The sequence below is a fragment of the Pongo pygmaeus genome, chromosome 17 (assembly GCF_028885625.2).
Source record: "Pongo pygmaeus isolate AG05252 chromosome 17, NHGRI_mPonPyg2-v2.0_pri, whole genome shotgun sequence".
NCBI classification, from domain to species: Eukaryota; Metazoa; Chordata; class Mammalia; order Primates; family Hominidae; genus Pongo; species Pongo pygmaeus.
Genome location: NC_072390.2, coordinates 66,953,130 through 66,976,176, shown reverse-complemented (window position 1 = coordinate 66,976,176; position 23,047 = coordinate 66,953,130).

The window sequence follows — 23,047 nt, the reverse complement described above, 5'->3', positions numbered from 1 at the left end:
AATGAACTTGAGACATTTAACCCAATGAAATCCATACAAGGTCATGAATGCCACTGAGAGTTGGCAGGATTGTTGACAAATGATGATAAAAGGAGAAAATATCCAGCTTTAAGGGAAAAGATATCGCACAGAGAAGGAAGTATTGGGGAAAAGGACAGCTCTATATTTCAAGAATGTCTAAATCTAAATGGAAGCTCAGGAAGTTAGATCAGAATATCACATTGTCAAATATTTGGATGAGGATGCAGGAATGCCAAATATACATTGTACTGTAACTGTGCCAATCAGAGATAGGAGTTAGCCATAGCATAAGAGGAAGAATGCCATCATGTGTTTAAGAAACATGACTGTCACCTACTAGCAACTTACTAACACATCACAAGATTTTTCAATCAGGATGAACAGAGGCAGGAGGAATAGTGAGAAAAGAGGTTAGGGAGTTGTGGGGATGTGAAGGTTAAAGAAAATAAGGCACACTTAATAAATGATTCTTCCTCCATTATATTCTACCCAATGCCATATCCCTGAACCCACCCAATACATCAGCTCAGCTCTCCACACTCCCAGTGCACTAGCCTTGATTCTGGGCCATATTCTACACACTACTTTCAGTTTGGCACTTCATCAATATCAATCCACCCCTAATCTCTCCAGCCTAACAAAATAGAGTTCATTTTTCAATTAAATCACGGTCTCAGCTTCAAATGGTGGCTCAGCTTCAAATAGCGACTCAAGAACCCAAGCTACTTTGGTCTTGTCTTCTGCAATCTAGCATCTTCAAGGTCACCCTGGTATCATCTAGTCCAATCTTGTCCAACCCATGACCCACAGGGCCACATGTGGTCCAGGATGACTTTGAATGCAGTGCAACACAAATTCATAAACTTTCTTAAAACATTTCGAAACTTTTTTGTGTTTTTTTTTTTAAGCTCATTGGCTATCATTAGTGTATTTTATGTGTGGCCCAAGACAGTTCTACTTCTTCCAATATGGCCCAGGGAAGCCAAAAGATTAGAGACTCCTGAATTCTAGTCAGTAAATGATGAAAAGAGAGTTTGGGGTACCCCAGACTCCTTACTTCACCATCTAGGCCTGGAATTATAGGCAACTCTTTTGTTTATAATCCATTGACAAAATCTAGTGACATAGCCTTATCTAGATGCAAAGGGTAGAGGGATTGTAGACTCTGACTTGGCAATTTCTTTCCAGCAACAGTTCTATCAATGGAGGGGGAACAAATGTTTGACTGTCCGTGAGTTACTCTCTATCACTAGAGAAGTTCACACGGAGCCATGAATGATTGACGTCACCTTGGCCTCTACACTTGTGGATGAACAGGGAGTCAATGATTGATGCCAACTGTGTACCAAAAGAGGATCCTTTTAAAAAGAAAAAAAATTAAATAAATATTAAACATTAATAAAGATACCCGTGGTGATATAACTGAGAAGAAATATATTAAATTGTAATTTACTTCAAAATACATCAAAATTAAGATAAATGGATGTATAAAGACAGGAATCAGTAGATGGTTAGATATGCAACTAATCTAGTAAAATATTAATGATACAGGTAGTGAATTTATGGGCATTTACTCAAAATTCGACAAACTTTTCAATAGGTTGGACATTTTTTATAATAATATGTTGAAAGAGAAAGAATAAGGTCTGACCAGATACTACCAAAATACAACCTGAGGTTTAGAGGTGTATTTACATATATACAATTAATTTGAGGTGTATTTACATATCTAAATTACATATGTACAATTTACTATGTACAGACGATTCCCTTTATAAGTTTTATCACCTCCCAAAACTTGGTGGGGGCCTTTCTTTGGGGTAACTTATTTTCTTCTTCACAGAGGCTTTATATTTTGCTTTTCTCCAGAATTAAATTGATGGTAAAGAAGAGAGAACAGAAGTGTTATATATACAGTAATGTGTACAAGCCCAGCAACCTTTAATGATTTTTCTGGAACTGCCTCAGAATGTGTGAGGCAAGGCATGCTTACACATGCATATAAGACCAGGGTTTCATGGTATGATTTAGCCCCTTGGTCTTCTACAGGGAAACTCACACTTTTCAAGTACAGGCTAGGAATGAGCAAAATGTAATTCTCTTGCTTTATCTACTGTTTTTTTTTTCTTACCATTTCTTAATATTATTATACTATGTCAATAATCCTTGATAGCCACACATAGTAGCTCCCACCTGTAATCCCAGCACGCTGGGACGCTAAAGCAAGAGGATCACCTGAGGCCAGGAGTTCAAGACCAGCCTGGGCAACATAATGAGAGTTTGTCACTACAAAATATAAATAAATAAATAAATATCAGCTGGGCTTGGTGGCACATGCCTGTGATCCTAACTACTCGGGATGCTTGAGGATCCTCCCTGCAGGAGGATTGCTTGAGTCCAGGAGTTGGAGGTTGCAGTGAGCTATGATCAGGCCACCAAACTCCAGCCTGGGCAACAGAGCAAGATCCCATCTCTAAAAAGAAAAAATAATAATACTCCATTACACCATTCACACACACACACACACACAAGCATTTCTGTAGGCACTGGTTCTAGGAAAAAGATTCCTCATCTTCACTACATTCTCAAAAAGCATTCATGATATAAAGTTTGCAAACTCCTGTTATGAATGTTTATCTGGTAACGCTTGGCTGTATGTAAATAACGTATCAGAGATTAGTTGTGATGGAACAGCAGAGGGTACTGGGAGGCCAGAATCATGAAGTCAAGTAGCGTGAGTATGTAGAGGAACGAAAAGGGTTTAAGAGGAGAGATAAAAGTGCTAGCCTTACTCCTCAGTTTTGCCTAGAGTAGTCCTGGATCTCATACAAAGGCAATCTAACCTGACTCAGACCCTCTACTTAGGAGCAAAATTATCAACAATTTCTTGTGTATCAGGACAAAAAGGAGAAAGAAGAGCTACTTTAAAAGCGCAGCTGTTTTGTCTTCCTCAGTATATGCGTGTGCCTGAGGCAGGTGATTGCAGGTCCTGGTGAGAGAGGCAGCAGCAGCTGTGAAGGGAGATGCTGTTTTTAGAGAAGGCACCCTGTGGGGCCTGGTCCAGATAGACCAGTAGGCAGACTTCCTTTTCTGGTTAAGTTGACCACTGAGCAGTTTGAAAGCTGGTGGCTGAGAAAGTAAAGTGAAAACTGCTTCACATAATAATAGAAAAGTTCTTTCTTCGTTTGGAAAGTGAAATCTTTACAGACCATGTTAACTTAGGAAGCCACGTTTTTCCTTATTATCTTAGAATTACTGCTTGGAATCTTCTTTGTGTGTATGTTATGCATGTGTGTCTGTTGTTCAAAGACTTCTCTCTGAGCACTAGGTCTTGAGGCTGGAAGATGGCAGAAAGAAGCAGTGATGTATTGAACTCACACTGGGAGAGGTACTTACCCAAACACAATTGGACTTTGAATTTCAAAGCCCATAAAAGGTATCATTAGAAGTCTGCTGTGACCTCTATGTGAATATATTAGACCCTAGAAAATGTTCTGCAGTGAATTGTTATTACCAAAAAATAGTGGAAGGAACAACTGAGCAGAAGACCGATCTAAAGCATAAAAAGGCTTTCTTGAAGGGTATGAGATCAACAGTGGAACGTTTAAAAAAAGGGGCTATCACTCTGTGGATCAATCACACCTGAACTGAACATATCCATGAAGAAGGTTGTCAGATTTAGAAAGAAAAAAAAAAGGATACCTAGTTGAATTTGAATTTCAGATAAATAGTAAATTTTTTAGTATAAGTATATCCCATGCAATGTTTGGGGCATGTTTACACTAAAAAGTGTTTGTTATTTATCTGAAATTCACACTTAACTGGCATTCTGCATTTCATCTGGCAACCCTACCATGAGAAAACTCCTATTTTTCTTTTCTCTTTGACTTTGAAAACAGCCCTAAGTATCATCTGCCTTCAACTTCCCACCATGATGTTTAGTTTGTTCAAGATACGTTCACACCATTAGTGATCATGTAATGCACACACACAGCAGCCATATGTTGGTGTTGCTGAGGATAAGTTAAGAATAAAAGGATGAGCTGTAGAGACCCTTGAGGTGAGGCCAGGGTGGGTGGGTCAGCACCTGCTTGCCGCACACTCCTCTGCTGAGGCCATGCAATCTTTTGGGAAAGTAGCGACCATAGTCTGGGTAAGGACCCACAGAAAAGCAAACAGAACTCTACAGCAGAGCTCAAGCCACAGCTGGGGATCTGGCGACAGCAGATAAACAAAATAGAACCTCAAAAGGGAGTAAATTCTAGCTTCTGCTATTGTGGGGCTGAAGCCACCAGGCACCAGGCAACTGAGCCAAACTCATCATTTTAATTGATAATGTAGCTTCTTTTCTACTCTTCAAGAAAGTTTTCATATGTCACAAGTGTTACTGAGAAAGTCTTCTTTCCATTTAATGGAAGACTTTTTTCTAGCTGAATACTATAGTCCTGTGTTGTCCAATACAATAGCTACTAACCACAGGTGATTATTGAGTACTCAAAAAGCAGCCAGTCAGAACTAAGATATGCTGTAAGTGTAAAATATGCATTGGATTTCAAAGACTCAATATGATAAAACAAAGGTAAAATAACTCCATAATTTTATATTGATCAAATGTTGAAAAAATAGCACTTTGGATATGCTGATTTAAGTAATGTAAGTATTATTAAAATTAATTTCACCTATTTCTTCTTACTTTTTTTCACATGGCTACATGTACATTTATAATTTTAAATTGTATTTGTGGCTCACAGATGTCTTTCTATTGGACAAAGCTGTTGTAGACTCTATCGGTAGACTGTCAGAATGAGATAGAAATGATCTAAAAAATGATCTACTTTAGTTCTGTAATTTAGCTGGTAAGAAAAGCGAGACCCAGAAAGGTGAAGTGCCTGGTCAAGATCACCCAGCTAGTTAATGACACAGGACTAGAACTGGAGGCATGACATTTCAGCATGTTCTAATTTTCTATACTACTTCTCTAATGTTTAGTACAGTCACAAGTGGCAAAATGACATTTTAGTCAATAAAGGATCACACATATGATGGTGGCCTCATAAGATTATAATGGAGCTGAAAAATTCCTATCACCTAGTGACTCGGTAGCCATTGTAATGTTCTAGCACAATTACTTAATAAGTTTAGTGTAGCCTAAGTGTACAGAGTTGATAGTCTACAGTACTACACAGTAATGTGCTAGGCCTTCACAGTCACTTACCACGTGCTCACTTCTTTACCCAGAACAACTTCCGATCCTGCAAGCCCCATTTATGATAAATGAACTAAACAGGTGTATCATTTTTAAGTTGTTTATACTGTATTTTTACTGTACCTTTTCTATGTTTAGGTATGTTTAGATACACAAATGCTCACCATTGTGTTACCATTGTCTGCAATATTCAGTACAGTGACCTGCTGTACAGTTTTGTAGCCTGGGGGCAGCAGGCTGCACCATATAGCTTCAGTGTGGAGTAGGCTCTGCCATCTTTGTGCTCTGTGATATGCACACAATGCCAAAATCACCAAAGCATGCATTTCTCAGAACATATCTCTGTCGTTAAGCAATTTATGACTACATTTCAATTTGCTAAAATTATACATGTGCAAGAAAAATTGTAAAGTTTGGAAGGATCTTGAAACATCAAAGCAATTATCCTGCATGATCTAGGAAGTTTAACTTAATAAGAATTTTATTTTGTCTTGTCCAAATGAAAGTACTGTAAGCGATGGATTTTAAAATAAAATACTGTGCTTAAGAATGTACTTAATGGCCAGGCACAGTGGCTTATGCCTGTAATCCCAGCAATTTGGGAGGCCAAGGTGGGAGGACTGTTTGAGCCCAGGAGTTTGAGACTAGCCTGAGCAACATAGCAAGACCTCATCTCTACAAATAGTAATAAAAAAAGTTGCCTGGTGTGGTGGTGTGTGCCTGTGGTCCCAGCTACCTAGGAGGCTGAGAAGGGAGAATCCCTTAGGCCCGGGTGGTCAAGACTACAGTGAGCTGTGACTGAGCCACTGCACTACAGCCTAGACAACAAAGCAAGATCTCATCTCAAGAAAAAATGACTTATAATAGTGATCATTTTATTGTGAATAAAACTACCTTATAAAAAATACAAAAATATCACAAGTAGTGCTTGAACTACATGTTAAAATAGTTTTCATATGTGGCCTCATATTAGAGGTAAATACAGCTGGACCTAAAAGCAAACATACAAAGTCTGGTAGAGTCTGCAACAGCATTTCTCCTAAATTCATAGCCACACTCCTTAATTACATAGCCTGTAATTGTGGCCATTTCAAAACCACAAAGCTCTCCTCATCTCTCAGTCTATACATTTCCCTCACCCTTGATGTACTATTAAAATAAAAAATTATCAGATATCATAGCATATGCAATAGCAACACAGGGGTCCTTAATCTTTCCTCTCTCATTATGGAGTTTTATGAAATGATCCAGGAAGAAATCAAGCAATGTTGTCCTTTAAGGTAGATTAAATAAGCAGTAAAAAAAATTAAAGATAATTGTGGAAATCAAACAACAAGCCACATTACATGTTTCATTGTCCATATACTCACTAGGATACCCTTCCCTGCCCACTCTCCATGTCCTATTTCTTCAATGGGGTCTTCATCCACATGAATTAACACATGGACTTATAATACATCAAGCACTATTCTATGTGCTGGGAATACTTAGTTAACAATTCTGGTACTGTCCGTCCCCTCAGGAACTAATCTTCTTTTTTGTTGTTGTTGGTTTTCTTTTTGTTGTTTTTTGTTTGTTTGTTTTGTTTTTTGAGATGGAGTCTTGCTCTGTCACTCAGGCTGGAGTGTAGTGGAGAGGCCTCGGCTCATTGCAACCTCTGCCTCCTGGGTTCAAGCAATTCTCTTGTCCCAGCCTCCCTAGTAGCTGGGATTATAGGCGCTTGCCACCATGCCCAGCTAATTTTTGTATTTTTAGCAGAGATGGGGTTTCACCGTGTTAGCTAGGCTGGTCTCGAACTCCTGACCTCCAGTGATCTGCCTGCCTCAGCCTCTCAAAGAGCTGGAATTATAGACATGAGCCACTGCGCCCAGCCCAGGAGTTCACCTGCTATGGCTGCTCACCTGATTTCCTTACCGCTGAAGTGCAGTGCTGGAATTTCCTTCCTTTCTTGCCTTGGCCTCGTGCCCCTGACATTCATTCCTTGATTGACTGACCCTACTCTCTGGGTCTTGCACGTGTTTCTTCCAAATGAATGGGTTCTGATCAACTTGGCCCATAGTCCTGTCACCATTCTGTGATCACCTTAGGGTCATTGGCACTCATAAATTATAGGAGGATGAAGTACTTTTTTCCATGTTCCACATTAGAAGACCTCTAAAATCTAGGCCTAGCCCTCTCCTTGCTGTTAGGCTAGAGGAGCCTCTGTCCATTGTTACGAACCAAGCTTTCCAATATCTGCGATCTCTGCCTGGGCACAGGGACATCAGCTTTCCCTTTCTGCATGCCTCTTCAACATCCCCTTCCTCCTTCTTTGCCTGAGCACTAGGACTTCTCTTACTGTCTCTGCCTTTATCTTAGTGCATCCCTGTCTGCCTTGAGACCACAATGCAGATTTCATGTTCACTGCTGCAGCAGACATTATTTCAGCTGGTACTTAACGGTTTCTTTGCACCTTAGTGCATTCTTCCCCGTCTGACATTTAAGCACAGATTCTTATGCCTTCTGTGTCAGGGAATGAGATTTTGGAGAAATATGAATGTAATCAGAATACAACATTTTTGATAACCCAGGTATTACCCAATTACAAACTCAGGGCTTTTAGAGGTTTCATTTCAAATCAATACCTGCTCCTTAATTAAAATGATCCCATAAGCATTTTCCCATTTAAAAGAGTAACATGAAATATTAATTACTTATATTGGAAGTAAACAACTGAAAGCTAATAAATTTACAAATTCAATTACCACAAAACCTATCAAACGTCTTTTTGTTTAATTGCAATGGATTCCCCTTTAGACATCATAATGGAATTAATAGAACATTCTGGTAATCAATAAAAATTGATTAATTGATCAATCAGCAGAACATGGTTAGATTCTTCAACCTCCAGATGTTATTATTTATGCCCAAGCAGTGCCAGAGCAAGTACCTAGCAAACAGATATGAGAGACACAACATCAGGATAGAGGGAAGACATTTGGACATTATCCAAAGTTCAGTGTGGGGTGATGTGGCTTTTGCATATATATGGAGCATGTCACCCTTGAAGGGTAAGCATTATGCCACTCATTAATACATTATCAAGGTCTCCTCATAAGGGAAAGAAACACAGTCATCCTTCACGGATGAGATATTACATTTATTCCTGAGGATTTATTAAAAATTAACATTCTATCAGTTTACATTTTTGATACCTGCCAGCACCTAAAAATGCAATGATAGATTTTGGCCCAAAATTTTTTAAAAAGGTTCTGAATATGTAAGGATCTCCAAAATAAACATGACCCTCCCCCTTTCCCAAGGTAAAGCCTCCTTTTTCAGTCCATCCTTCTAAGTTCCCTCCAGTTTTCTGCTTACCATCGGCACATGTTTTATGTGACATGTGGAACCCACAAGCCCTTCAAAAGCAAGATCTATTTTTTGAGGCTGGAAGGTATTAATGCCATCATACAAGCAGTCTACACTGTAAGTTTACAAAGTAGTTATTATTTAAAAGAAAATATGTGCATAATTATTTCTTTAATATTGTCTCTTCCCTGGGATTATAAACTTGGTGAGAGCAGAGATTAGACCTCTACTGCCTAGTACCATTCCTGAGCACACACATGTCCAGACCAATAATTATAAGAATATATATTTTTGTTTTATTGAGGTATAATTAACAAACACAATTTGTATACATTTAAGGTGCACAATTTGCTATTTTGATATATGTATATATTGTAAAATAATCACCAAGTGAATTAACATTTCCATCACCTCACAGTTATTATTTTCTCTTTTTGTGGTGAGAACACTTAATATTTACCACTGTAGCAAATTTCAAGTATATAATACAGTTCTGTTAGTGATAGTCACATTACTGTTACTGTATATTACATCCCCAGGACTTATTTATCCTGCATGACTGAAATTTTTTGCCTTTTCGCCAACATTTCCCCATTCTCCCCTTCTTGTAGACCCTGGCAACCACCATTCTACCCCCTACTGCTATGAATTTGGCTCTTTTAGATTCCACACATAAGTGAGATTACACAAAATTTGTCATTCTGTTTCTGGTTTATTTCCCTAAGAATAATGTCCTCCAAGTTTATCCACGTTGTCACAAATGGAAAGATTTCCATCTTCTATTATTGCTAACCAACATTTCATTGTGTGTGTATATATCTGTGTGTGTAAATGATATGGTTTGAATATGTGTCCCTTCAAAATCACATATTGAAATATGGTCTCCAGTGTTGGAGGTGGGGCCTGGTGGGAGGTGTTTGTATTATGGAGGCAGATCCCTCATGAATGTCTTGGGCTGTCCCTTTGGTGATAAGTGAGCCCTTTTTTCTGAGTTCACAAGAGATCTGGTTGTTTAAAAGTATTTGGTACCAGCAGGCACAGTGGCTCACGCCTGTGTTCTCAGCACTTTGGAAAGCTGAGGTAGGTGGATCACCTGAGGTCAGGAGTTCGAGACCAGCCTGGCCAGCATGGTGAAACCCCATCTCTATTAAAAATACAAAAATTAGTGGTGTTGTGTGCCTGTAATCCCAGCTACTCAGGAGGCTGAGGCAGGAGATTCGCTTGAATCGAGGAGGCAGAGGTTGCAGCGAGCTGAGATTGTGCCACTGCACTCCAGCCTGGGTGATAGAGCAAGACTCTGTCTCAAAAAAAAAAAAAATAGTATTTGGTACCTCTTCCATCCTCTTGCTCCTGCTCTGGCCATGTGACATTCCTGCTCCCACTTTGCCTTCCACCTTGAGTAAAATCTCCCTGAGGCCTCCTGAGAAGCCCAGCAGATGCTAGCACCATGCTTGTACAGGCTGCGAAACTGTGAGCTAAATTTCTTTTCTTTATAAATTACCCGGCCTCGGGTATTCCTTTATAGCAACACAAGAACAGCCTAAAACGTGTGTGTGTGTGTGTGTGTGTGTGTGTGTAGATACACATACCATATTTTCTTTCTTTTTTTTCTTTTTTTATTATTGTTATACTTTAAGTTTTAGGGTACATGTGCACAATGTGCAGGTTAGTTACATATGTATACATGTGCCATGTTGGTGTGCTGCACCCATTAACTCGTCATTTAGCATTAGGTATATCTCCTAATGCTATCCCTCCCCTCTACCCCCACCCCACAACAGTCCCCAGAGTGTGATATTCCCCTTCCTGTGTTCGTGTGTTCTCATTGTTCAATTCCCATCTATGAGTGAGAACATGTGATGTTTGGTTTTTTGTCCTTGTGATAGTTTACTGAGAATGATGATTTCCACTTTCATCCATGTCCCCACAAAGGACATGAACTCATCATTTTTTATGGCTGCATAGTATTCCATGGTGTATATGTGCCACATTTTCTTAATCCAGTCTATCATTATTGGACATTTGGGTTGGTTCCAAGTCTTTGCTATTGTGAATAGTGCCACAATAAACATACGTGTGCATGTGTCTTTATAGCAGCATGATTTATAGTCCTTTGGGTATATACCCAGTAATGGGATGGCTGGGTCAAATGGTATTTCTAGTTCTAGATCCCTGAGGAATTGTCACATTGACTTCCACAATGGTTGAACTAGTTTACAGTCCCACCAACAGTGTAAAAGTGTTCCTATTTCTCCACATCCTCTCCAGCACTTGTTGTTTCCTGACTTTTTAATGATTGAAATTAATTCAAGATGGATTAATGACTTAAACGTTAGACCTAAAACCATAAAAACACTAGAAGAAAACCTAGGCATTACCATTCAGGACATAGGCATGGGCAAAGACTTCATTTCTAAAACACCAAAAGCAATGGCAACAAAAGCCAAAATTGACAAATGGGATCTAGTTAAACTAAAGAGCTTCTGCACAGCAAAAGAAACCACCATCAGAGTGAACAGGCAACCTACAAAATGGGAGAAAATTTTCGCAACCTACTCATCTGACAAAGGGCTAATATCCAGAATCTACAATGAACTCAAACAAATTTACAAGAAAAAAACAAACAACCCCATCAAAAAGTGGGTGAAGGATATGAACACACACTTCTCAAAAGAAGACATTTATGCAGCCAAAAGACACATGAAAAAATGCTCATCAACACTGGCCATCAGAGAAATGCAAATCAAAACCACAATGAGATACATACCATATTTTCTATATCTATTTATCCATCATCAAATTCCATCAGATTCTCATGAGAACCCTTTGTGGTAGGTAAATGTAGAATCTCTCATAACCAACCTTTACTTAAGCAACTGCGTAAGTGATGCTTTTAGCTTCAAGTCATAGAAAATCTCAATTTATAATAGTATAAGCAATATCAAATTGCTTTTCTCACCTATCAAGCAGTCCAGAGGTATGGTGAGCTCCAAGGCTGGCTGACTGCAGCACACGATGACATCAAATTCTCTCATTTCTTAGGACATTATCTCATGCCACCATGCTGTGTGTGTCAGCATTGCCATTGGGCTGGCTGTCATTAGGGTCTCGCAATGGCTGCCCCAGTTTCAGGTCTCATATCTAGACAGGACAGTTTAGGAGACCACTGTTCAAATAGAAAGGCCAAGATGAGCAGAAAGCAGCAGGGGTGACATTATCAGTAGACAGTAAATGACTAATAGGTAACTAAACTTTAAGCAAAATAATCAGTTCCTGCACCTAAAGGATCCCAGAGAGTAATGTAGCCTGCCTCAGTTGGTTTGGGTTGCTATAACAAAAATGCCATAGACTAGTTTAAATTAAGCAATTTATTTCTCGCAGTTCTGGAGGCTGGGAAGGCCAAGATCAAGGTGCTGGCTGATTCATTTCCTGGTGAAAGCCCTGACCCTGGTTTGTAGATAGCCTCCTTCTTGCTGTATCTTCACATGGAAGAGAGAAAGAGCTCTGCTTCCTTCGTCGCTTTATAAGGACGACAATCCCATAATGGGGGCTCTACCCTCCATGACTTCATTCCTGAGAAGCCAGACCTCTGAAAGCCCACCACATTGAGAATTAAGGCCTCAACATCTGAATTTTGGAAGGGACCCAAACATTTAGTCGACAGCACAGTCCAAAGCTGGCCACCTGCCATCATTAGGATTCTCAAATAAGACTAAATCCTTTACATCGTCTCCCACATTAAATACCGTGAGACTTCAGGGACTCATAAGTAGTACTTCCTCAGGAAAAGTGAGATACCTCTGAGCTATCTCAGAGGGTAAGACAAACTGATTACAGGGCTGTGACAGCTTTATGAGACTATAGCCCAGGCAGGAAAAAGCCACCTCCAGGGAAAGCAACACTGAACAGGGGCTGCTGCTGAGGATGGACTTGCAGAAGCCACAGTTACATGGCTGCTGGATGACAAGGTAGAGAGCAAGAGGAAGAGGCAGGAAGGGCAGACAGTACCTAAAGTCTTATGCTCGTCAGGGGTCTGCCAAGACCCTCTGCAGATGCTCACTTCCCAGCAGGACCCTCTCAGACAGATCTCTGCCCTCTTTACTGTGTTGGGGAAGTCAATGCTAGTCAGCTAAGGAAAGCAGCTATTAGATGTATTGACTCTATGGAAGAGAAGAAATTATTGGACCTTCCATAGTTGCTTATATTCCCTTTAAAACTAGGCAAAACCAGCCAGGCGTGGTGGCTCACGCCTGTAATCCCAGCACTTTGGGAGGCTGAGGCGGGTGGATCACAAGGTCACGAGATCGAGACCATCCTGGCTAACATGGTGAAACCCCGTCTCTACTAAAAATACAAAAAAATTAGCCAGACGTGGTGGAGGGCGCCTGTAGTCCCAGCTACTTGGGAGGCTGAGGCAGGAGAATGGCGTGAACCTGGGAGGCGGAGCTTGCAGTGAGCCGAGATCGCGCCACTGCACTCCAGCCTGGGTGACAGAGCAAGACTCCATCTCAAAAAAAAAAAACAAAAAAAAACCACACACACACACACACACACACACACACACAAACTAGGCCAAAAAAACTAGGCAAAACCAATAAGGCAATAAGATCAGTGGAAGTACACTATTTCATGGGGTCAAAAGTGGCAGTTATATTCTATTTTAAACAACTGTGAAAATGCCATAGGTCAAAAGGACAGCCCCCTAGCCAAGCACAAAATGTCATATTTATTTTCTAACGACAAGAAATTAATATTTGCAGCATCTACTACCATTTGTGCTTGTGCCAGTGTTGGAAAATTGACAAGCCATTTTCAGGAGCTAGCAAACTAAGTATTTATTGGGCACCCACTGAAGGCTTGTATTGCAATAGGGTCTGTGGGAGACATGTGAAAAAGTGAGCAGCATATCCTCAACCCTGAAAAAAGAAACCCAAATTTGAGTCATTAAAATCAATTTCAAAACAACCACTATAAAGCAATGTAAGGCAGTATCAAATTGTAGGGTACTGACCATTAGTAGTGTGTGATTTCAATATAAGCTAGTGTGATCAGGAATGGTTTCCTATAAAGGTAGCAGTTAAAGAGTGAGTATAGATAGAATCAGAGAAGCACCTTATGTTCTGGACACTTCTCTCTCTCTCTCTAGCATTCTTTCTTTTTACCTAGTGAGAGCCTTAGTGAGTTCAGAGCCATGTCCATTTCTGAAACAGGAATATCTTTTTTTTTTTTCATTTTTGCTTATGACTCTTTTTTTAATTTTTTTATTATTATTGTACTTGAAGTTTTAGGGTACATGTGCACAATGTGCAGGTTAGTTACATATATATACATGTGCCATGCTGGTGTGCTGCACCCATTAACTCGTCATTTAGCATTAGGTATATCTCCTAATGCTATCCCTCCCCCCTCCCCCCACCCCACAACAGTCCCCAGAGTTTGATGTTCCCCTTCCTGTGTCCATGTGTTCTCATTGTTCAATTCCCACCTATAAGTGAGAATATGCGGTGTTTGGTTTTTTGTTCTTGTGATAGTTTACTGAGGAATATCTTAAAATTCCAAAAACTAAGGTTCTAATGATGAGAAAGAACAAGAAATGTTGCTTGAAGTTAATGGAAACAAGCCTATCTTCAGCTCACAAATGAATGCAAAGCTTTATTCTCTAGGTCTTATAGAGAATAGGCACTTAAGAATACAGATGAGGGGAAACAATGCTATATAATTCCTTCAGCCTGCAAAGACTCAGCCGACTCTGCTGCAAATTATTTGCTCTGTTTAATAAGCGCACCACGTGCAAATGTACTAAACACATAAATACACTAAAGTCATAATCACTAGGTTCAATGTCAAGCACCATTTAAATCCACTGATTAAATCAATTTGATGATAGTAAACCTTTTTTATTAGGAGTGCTGTCTGAAGGAGAAAGCAAAACTTAGAGGGAAACTGCACTGTTACTCTTTCCTTGAAGGAAATGAGTAACTCCATTAATTTCATTCCTTTGAAAAGGACCCAATGCAATCTAACGTTTTCTCATTTAGAGTAAAACAAGCTTTCCTTTTTTGTTTTTTCATTCTGTAGAGTCAGAGTAGCGAGTTTTTCTGTGAATGAGCTGAGGTTCCTAAACAAATTCTGGATGATAAGAGCAAGTACTCATTCTTTCATGGTGCAAGTGCCCATGCTGGATACCTGTGCTATACTAATGATGAAACTTCAGAGGCCTGGGTGCTGCCTAAGAAGTTGCTGATGCTGTCCTGTGAGATTCTGGGCCAACATGGGGCTACCTCAACTTTGTCCTCTTATGCACCCAACCCCTTGGTTTCAGCAAAGCCACATTCCCTGACAACTTGCACGTGAGGCATGAGTCCTTTGTAGAGTGTCAGCTCTGAGGCGACATCAGTCATGCCCTCCAGGTGCATTAGTAACATGTAGGTACTGAGAAGAATTCAGAAAAAACATGACTACATATTCAATTAGATTTTTATCATCCATGGGTTTTCAATTATTCTAGAGAGATACGACATAGCTGCATGATAGATTATGCTTTACAAGGGGCTATATGGTTACTTTCAAAGTCAGAATGCAAGTTAGCATTCAAATAAGAGAATAATCAAAGTGAGGTGGAGAGGGTATGGAAGATTTTTTTGGAAGAAATAAAATCCGATCTGAACCTTAAACAATGAGTAGGGTTTTGACTCGGAGAAGAGAATTAGAAAAATAAAAGGCAGGAGATTTGATGTTTGTTTGTTTTCTCTTGTTATATGGGTATAGATTATTTAAGCAAATTCTGTATGCTCTGCATTGTGATTCTGGCTTTTCCCACTTCTCCCACTGTCAGTAGGTCTGTGTTTATACCGTCATTTATTGAGTGATGTTATAAAGAGTATTTATTAAGAACTTGTTTTCTGCAAGCTCTATGCTAGTCCCTATAAGTCTGGCAAAACAGGCAAAGCTCATTCTTATCTGAAGTTTAGAATACGGAGAATTTTATTAAGCAATACAAACCCATTTTTGTACCTGGATGTTTGGTTCTTAGCTCGAAGTATTGTCAATGTAATTGTCTTTTTAAAAAAACAAAATAACTTTTATTGTGTTGTATTTTCCTATTACAAAAGCAATAAAAACATGACTTAATGCCACAGGATGGATTTCCCTGATGCTGATCTTGTCTCACTACTGAAAACACATAGAAATGCTGAATAAAATTTTTAGATTTTCATACAGTAACATTCACTCCTTGGGATGTACAGTTCTATGAATTTTACTACATAGATGTATTCATGTAGTGAATACAACCACAATAAGGAAATGGAACAGTTTCATCACCCCCCAAATCATACTCCCTCTGTCCCTTTGTGTGATGGTTAATATTGAGTGTCAACTTGATTGGATTGAGGGATGCAAAGTGTTGTTCCTGGGTGTGTCTGTGAGGGTGTTGCCAAAGGACATTAACATTTGAGTCAGTGGACTGGGAGAGGCAGACCCACCCTCATTCTGGGTGGGAACCATCTAATCAGTTGCCAGCATGGCTGGAATAAAGTGGGCAGAAGAACATGGAAGAACTAGACTCGTTGAGTCTTCTGGTCGTCATCTTTCTCCCATGCTGGATGCTTCCTGCCCTTGAATATCAGATTCCAAGTTCTTTAGCTTTTGGACTCTTGGACTTAACACCAGTGATCCACCAGGGGCTCTCAAGCCTTTGGCCACAGACTGAAGTCAGCTTCCCTAGTTTTGAGGTTTTTAGACTCAGACTGGCTTCCTTGCTCCTCAGCTTGAAGACAGCCTATTATGGGACTTCAGCTTGTGATTGCATGAGCCAATACTCCTTAATAAACTCCCCTTCATATATACATCTATCCTATTAGTTCTGTCTCTCTAAAGAACCCTAATACACTTTGCAATAAATACTTCCTCACCCTAACCCCTGGTGACCAATGATCTTTTCTATGCTCTTGTAATTTTTTCTTTTCCAGAATGTCATATAAGTAGAATCATACAATATGCAAACTTTTGGGACTGCTTGTTTCACTCCAGATAATGCCTTTGAGATTATCCATGCTGTATATATTTATAGCCCGTGACTTTTTATGCTGAAGAGTATTCTATTATACAGCTGAGCCACAGTCTGCTAACCTTCACTCACTGTAGGACATTTGGGTTGTTCCCAGTTTTTGGTGATTTTGAATGATGCTGCTCAAACTTTTGTGTATCCTTTCTGACTAAAGATAGATTTTCCATTCCTCTAGAGTGAGTGAGAATGGGATTGTAGGATCATAGGCTAAGTGTATGCTTAACTTTATAAGAAATTATTAAGTCATTTTCCAAAATAGCTGTACTATTTTGCATTCCTAAAAGCAGCAATGTATGAAAGTTCCAGTTATTCTACATCCAAGTAAGCACTTGGTATTGTCTTAAAAATAAATCCATTTGTATAGGTGCACCATAGCATTAATAATACAGACTTTGTTTTCTTGTGTTTATTTGCCTTCTGAATATCTTCTTTGGTGAAATGTCTGTTCACATCTTTTGCTCAACTTTGTATTGGGTTGTTGGTTTCTTACTGTTGGGTTTTGAAAGTTCTATATATATATTCTGGGTACAAATTCTTGATCAGGTATGTAATTGCAAATATTTTCTCCCAGTCTGCAGGTTGTCTTTTCATTATCTTAAGAGTGTCTTTTTCAGAGCAGAAGTTTTTCATTTTGATAAAATCTAATTCATCAATTTTTCAATGGACCATGCTTTTGGTGTTATTTCCAAGGACTTTTTGCTTAGCTCATGGTTGCCAAGGCTTTCTCTTAGTTTTCTTCTAAGAACTTTATAGTGTTGAATTTTTACATTTCAGTCGATGATCATTTTCAGTTGATTTTTTGTATGACATGGAAATTTGTTATTTATTTTTTACATATAGATGTTCAATAGTTCCAGCACTGCTTATTGAAAAGATGACTTTCTCCATGGAATTACATTTGTTCCTTTATCAAAAGCTAATTGAACATGCATGCATAGGTTTATTTCTGGACTTTCTCTTCTGTTCCATTTATCTGTGTGCCTGTACTTTCACCACTGCCATCCTGTATTGATTATTACTATAGCTTTATAATAAATCTTAATGTCTGAGTATGTGTGACTTCCAATCTTATTCTTTGTAAAAATCCTTTTGGCTGTTCTAGTTTATTTGACTTTCCATATAAAGTTTAGAACCAGCTTTATTTGTCTATAAAATATATATTCCTGGGAGTTTGATTTTAAATTTTTTTGTAGTTATAAATCAATTTGGAAAAAAATAACCTCATTACTATATTGAGACTTCCAGTGTGTGAACATGAAATACCTCTCCATTTATCTAGGCTGTTATTTATTTATTTCAGCATCATTTAGTTACTTTCAGCATGAAAATCTGTACATACTTTGTTATTACCTAAATATTTCACATTTTTAAAGCTATTATGAGTTGTATCATTTTTTAGTTTCCAATGTTTATTGCTATAGTATAGACATATAGTTCATATTTGTATGTTGATCTTATATCCTGAAACATTGCTATAATCACTTATCCCATAATTATTTGTAGCTTTCATAGTAATTTTATATAGGCAATCATATTGTCTATGAATAGGGATAGTTTACTTCTTTCATTTAAGTCTATATATCTTGTATTACTTTTCTTGATTTGTTGCATTGACTAGGATTTCAAACACGATAAGAGTGGTGAGAGCAGACATTTTTGCCTTTTTCCCATCTTAAAGGGAAGGTAGGCATTTTTTTCCTATTAAATATGACAGTAGCTGTAAGTTTTTATAAAGGGTCTTTTTTAGATTGAGGAAAGTTATAGTAAACAAAAGTAAAAGTGAATCACATAGAGGAATAAGACATTTACAATGTATATAGCCAACAAATAATTAATACTGAAAAGTATAAACAATTCATGCAAATCAAATAGGAAAAAAGCTGACAACTTAGGTAAATGCTACATTCAAAAATTTTATGTAGAAGGGATATTCAATGAATATCTGAAAAGATGCTAAGTCTCATTAGTTTCAAAGTTAGGCAAGATTTTATGTTATATTTAAGTTTTGAAGCTGTTGAAAGCACCTTCTTTATAATTATATTTTTGTAAAACAAAGACAGTTTATGAAGGAAGTCATCTAAAAATACAGGCACTGTTTTTTTTGTTGTTGTTGTTGCTGTTTGGAGACGGAATCTTGCTCTGTCACCCAGGCTGGAGTGCAGTGGCGCCATCTCGGCTCACTGCAACCTCTGCCTCCTGGGTTCAAGCGATTCTCCTGCCTCAGCCTCCCGAGTAGCTGAGACTACAAGTGAGTGCCACCATACCCAGCTGATTTTTTGTATTTTTAGTCAAGACAGGGTTTCACCATGTTAGCCAGGATGATCTCGAACTCCTGACCTCGTGATCCACCCACCATGGGCCTCCCAAAGTGCTGGGATTACAGGTGTGAGCCACCACACCCAGCCTACAGGCACTGTTTTGATGTTTTGGAGATATTGTGGCTGAGGTTTATAATTTTAGTTGTAGGTAAATTTTTAAAGAAGTCCCATTCATGAAATTGTATTAGCTCTTATACAAGTTATGGTTTATGACTTCATAATTTTCAAGCATGTTTCGTGAAACATGAAAAAATTTTCAAAAGCAAGTTTCATAGTACACGAAGAGTAAAACATGAATACCAAGAGACTCTGTCTCTTTACATACATTGCTTGAAAGTAAAACCCTCGCACAAGAAATCTGTCAACTATAAGTATACAAAATCAACTTTTCTGTTTTACTTTCTCTCAATCTCATTATTTATCAGGCACATTCTCTGTTTAGCTCTCTGAGTAATAAATAGTCTGTAACCTTGACATTTCTTATCAACAAAGAGAAGCAATTTACAACATAGATTTTTCACCAGAAAAATATACTTAAATTTTACTAATTTACTTCAGAGTTTCCTTTTAATTAACATGGACTAACTTAAACAGAGTAATTTTTTTCTTACCTCACTTAATGCCTGAAAAAGTGGGGGGGCTTATTTCACACTACTTATCAAGTTAGAATGAATTGTAGCAATGAGATATTGTTTTATGCCTGAAGGCTAATAAATAGAAAAATTTAAGTTTGATACTCTCAAGTATTGGCAATTATATGGGGGAAATGAGTACTTTTACATGCGTCCATGTAAAAGAGCTTTTATCAGTTTAAAATACAAAGAGTACTTTTATACTTTAATTACTTCAAACAATTAAATCACACTTTAAACAGCCAACTTAAGGGTATGAGAAGGTGGGGTGGAGGGAGTGAAGGTGTAGGTATAGCTCTTACAACATTTAAAAAGAATACATAATTAATAATTAATTGACCTCAATATACTAAACTTATCTAATCACTTTCAAACATACCAAATTTAAAACAGCATACTTCAAAATAACTTACAATGTTGGACCAGGCTACCCAAATCATCACCAGAGGATATATTGTAGTGTTTTCCTCCAGGGACGTAAGGTAGGGGAGCAGCTCCCAAAATTGCATCTGGGCAAAAGATGTGGCTTATGTTCTTTTACCTTTAAGCTTGTACCTGCCAGATAGTCTTTTGGAGAGGAGTATTTTTGCCTGTTGAACATAGGTTTTTCTGTCATGTGCTATGATTTTTGTTTGTTGTGGAATTAATCACATTGGCATAAATGGATGCCCAGGAGAAAATCATATATCTGTTCCTCCCTGTCTCTAGCCCTGATCCCAACACCAGCCTGAGGTTAGGGTTGCTTAAAAGTCAAAATACTTAGCCCATAGTGGGCTTACAATGAATAGCAAATGAATGATGAAGTGAAGGATTTGTACAGCTATGAAGAGTGGTTTAAAATCAGCAAATTTCTTCCAGATAGAAATCTATCTTCTTTAGCCATCTGAGTGGATACTGTTTCTCTTGGAAGACAGAGAAAAAAATGTGCTCGTTTTGCTTAGTCTTAGCAAGATTCTATTTTCAATTATTTACATTCATCAGAACAATGCCACACTTTTAGTTGATACTCAATGAATATGTGAATGACTAAAGCTCTCACAAAGCCTTAAGGCAAGCTATAAAAGATGCCTAATTTACAGCCACCACCATCAGAGGGAGGCATGAAATGAGGCAAAATGTAGAAGTCTACCAAATTCAGTTTATCATTCATTCATTGTTAATTCAACAAATACTTATTAAACCCTACTGTTTACTGGGTAATGTTCAAAGTGTTTGGGATACATCAGTGAAGATGATGGCTACTAGCATAGAGTTTGCATTTTACCCAGAAGGAGATATAAAATATATGATAAACATAATAAATAAGTTATATAGCGTATTAGACAATGATGTGTGCTATAGGAAAAAAAAGAATAACTACAGCAAAACGAGGAAGAACTGGGCAGTTGGAGGGGGTGACTACAATTTTAAAAAGAGTGGCTTGGAAGGTTATATTGAAAGGTAACATTTGAGCAACAAATTAAAGAAAGTGGGGGCCGGGCATGGTCGCTCACACCTGTAATCCCAGCACTTTGGGAGGCTGCGGCAGGTGGATCACTTGAGGCCAAGAGTTTGAGACTAGCCTGGCCAACATGGTGAAACCCTGTCTCTACTAAAGATACAAAAATCAGCCAGGCATGGTGGCAGGTGCCTGTAATCCCAGCTACTAGGGAGGCTGAGGCAGGAGAATCACTTGAACCCAGGAGATGGAGGTTGCAGTGAATTGGGATCGTGCCACTGCACTCCACCCTGGGCAACAAGAGTGAAACTCTGTCTCAAAAAAACCAAAAAGAAAAAAAATAAAAAAAAGGAAGTGAGTATCTGAGAGATGAGGCATCGGACAGCAGAAAACTCAAAGGCCTAAGGAGGAAATTATTCCTTGACATGTTCAAGGAATAACAAAAATACCAAAATGGCTGCAGTAGAGTAAAAAGGGAGATTTGAAGGCAGGGAAGTAATGGGGGTTTGAGGTCGGCAGGTTATATAAGGAGTATAGGCCCCTGCAAAGACATTAGCTTTTTTCTGTCTGCCTTAAGAAGTGACTGCGATAGTTTGAAGAGGTTACAGAATTTAAATTTGTTTTTTAAAAATCACATTTTCATGTTAAGAATAGACTATGAACAAATATAGAAACAGGTAGACCATTTAGCAAGCTACAGCAATAATCTGGGTAAGATATGGAGGTGTTGAAACCTGAGAGGTCTCGGTAGGGTGGTGAGAAGTGGTTGCATTGTGGATATTTTGAAGACAGAGATAAAAGGATTTCCTGATAGTTCAGACATAGGGAGTAAAGAAGAATCAAAGACAACTCAGGTTTCTTTGAAAGATAGGGTTGTATCAATTAAGCTGGAGCAGAGCAAGTGTCTGGAAAGTACGTGAAGGCTTCACTGCTGCCATTATTGAGTGTGAGATGTCTACTAGACACACATGTGGAGATATTAACTAACTGCTGATTGGACAAGTCTGGAATGCAGTGAAGAGGACTGGACTAGATGTTTAAGTTTTTGAGTCAGTGGTATTTCAATGAAACGTAAAGCTATGAGATTAGATGAGATCATCAAGGAAATTCGTGTAGATATAAAAGATAATTTTTATTTGTTTTTTAAAGATAGACAAAATAGAATTTTGTATGGTGACGGGAATGTTCCAGGGCAGAGGATACAAAATGGTGTTTCAGGGGAGAGAGGGGAGGATTAAAGAGCAAGTAGAGGGACTGAACATAGAGAGGAACATGACACAGCAAGGTAATGAGTGATATAGTTGTGGGCGTCTGTGGAAGCTTTCTTCTGAGTGTTTCAATTTGCTTTGGAAAGTAAGAAAATAGGAAGCAAGGTCATCAGCTAGGTGAAGACGAAGGAGAAATTCTGTGTGTGTGTGTGTGTGTGTGTGTGTGTGCGCACGTGTGTGTGTGTTTCTCCAGCCTTATCCAATTGCGTGGGAGTAGCCATAGGTAGAGATTTGGTGTTAACTATAATTGTAGTTTAATAGTCAAGTATAAAGAAGCAAGAGAGGAGAAGGGGGTTATACAAAGTAGTATAATTATTAACCATGTAATTTAAATTAGATTAGAAGGAAGAAGGAACATCAAAAGACAGTTAAAGAGGGTAGATAAATGGATTAGAGTTTCCAGGTAGGGATGGAGAAAAGGACAATGAGGATTGTTGGGATAGGAACCTGTGGTGGCCATGAGCAGCCACCCCTCAGATCTCCAAGTACAAGGAGTATAATTACCCAATGGTGCCTGTTTGTGAATTTTGAAATCCATCATTATGTTTTTGGCAAGGTCAAACTTCCCCAAATTATTTCCATCCCAACAACTGAGTACAGGAGGGATATTAAGGCAGATTCATTCCCAGAAGATGCAGGAGTTTCCAATGGGCAACTTTGGCTAAAGGACCCCCAATCAGACCTGCAAAAACTGTCTTAAAACTTCATTGCAATCAAAGACTTTTCCTGTCCAAACTTTTATCCTTCC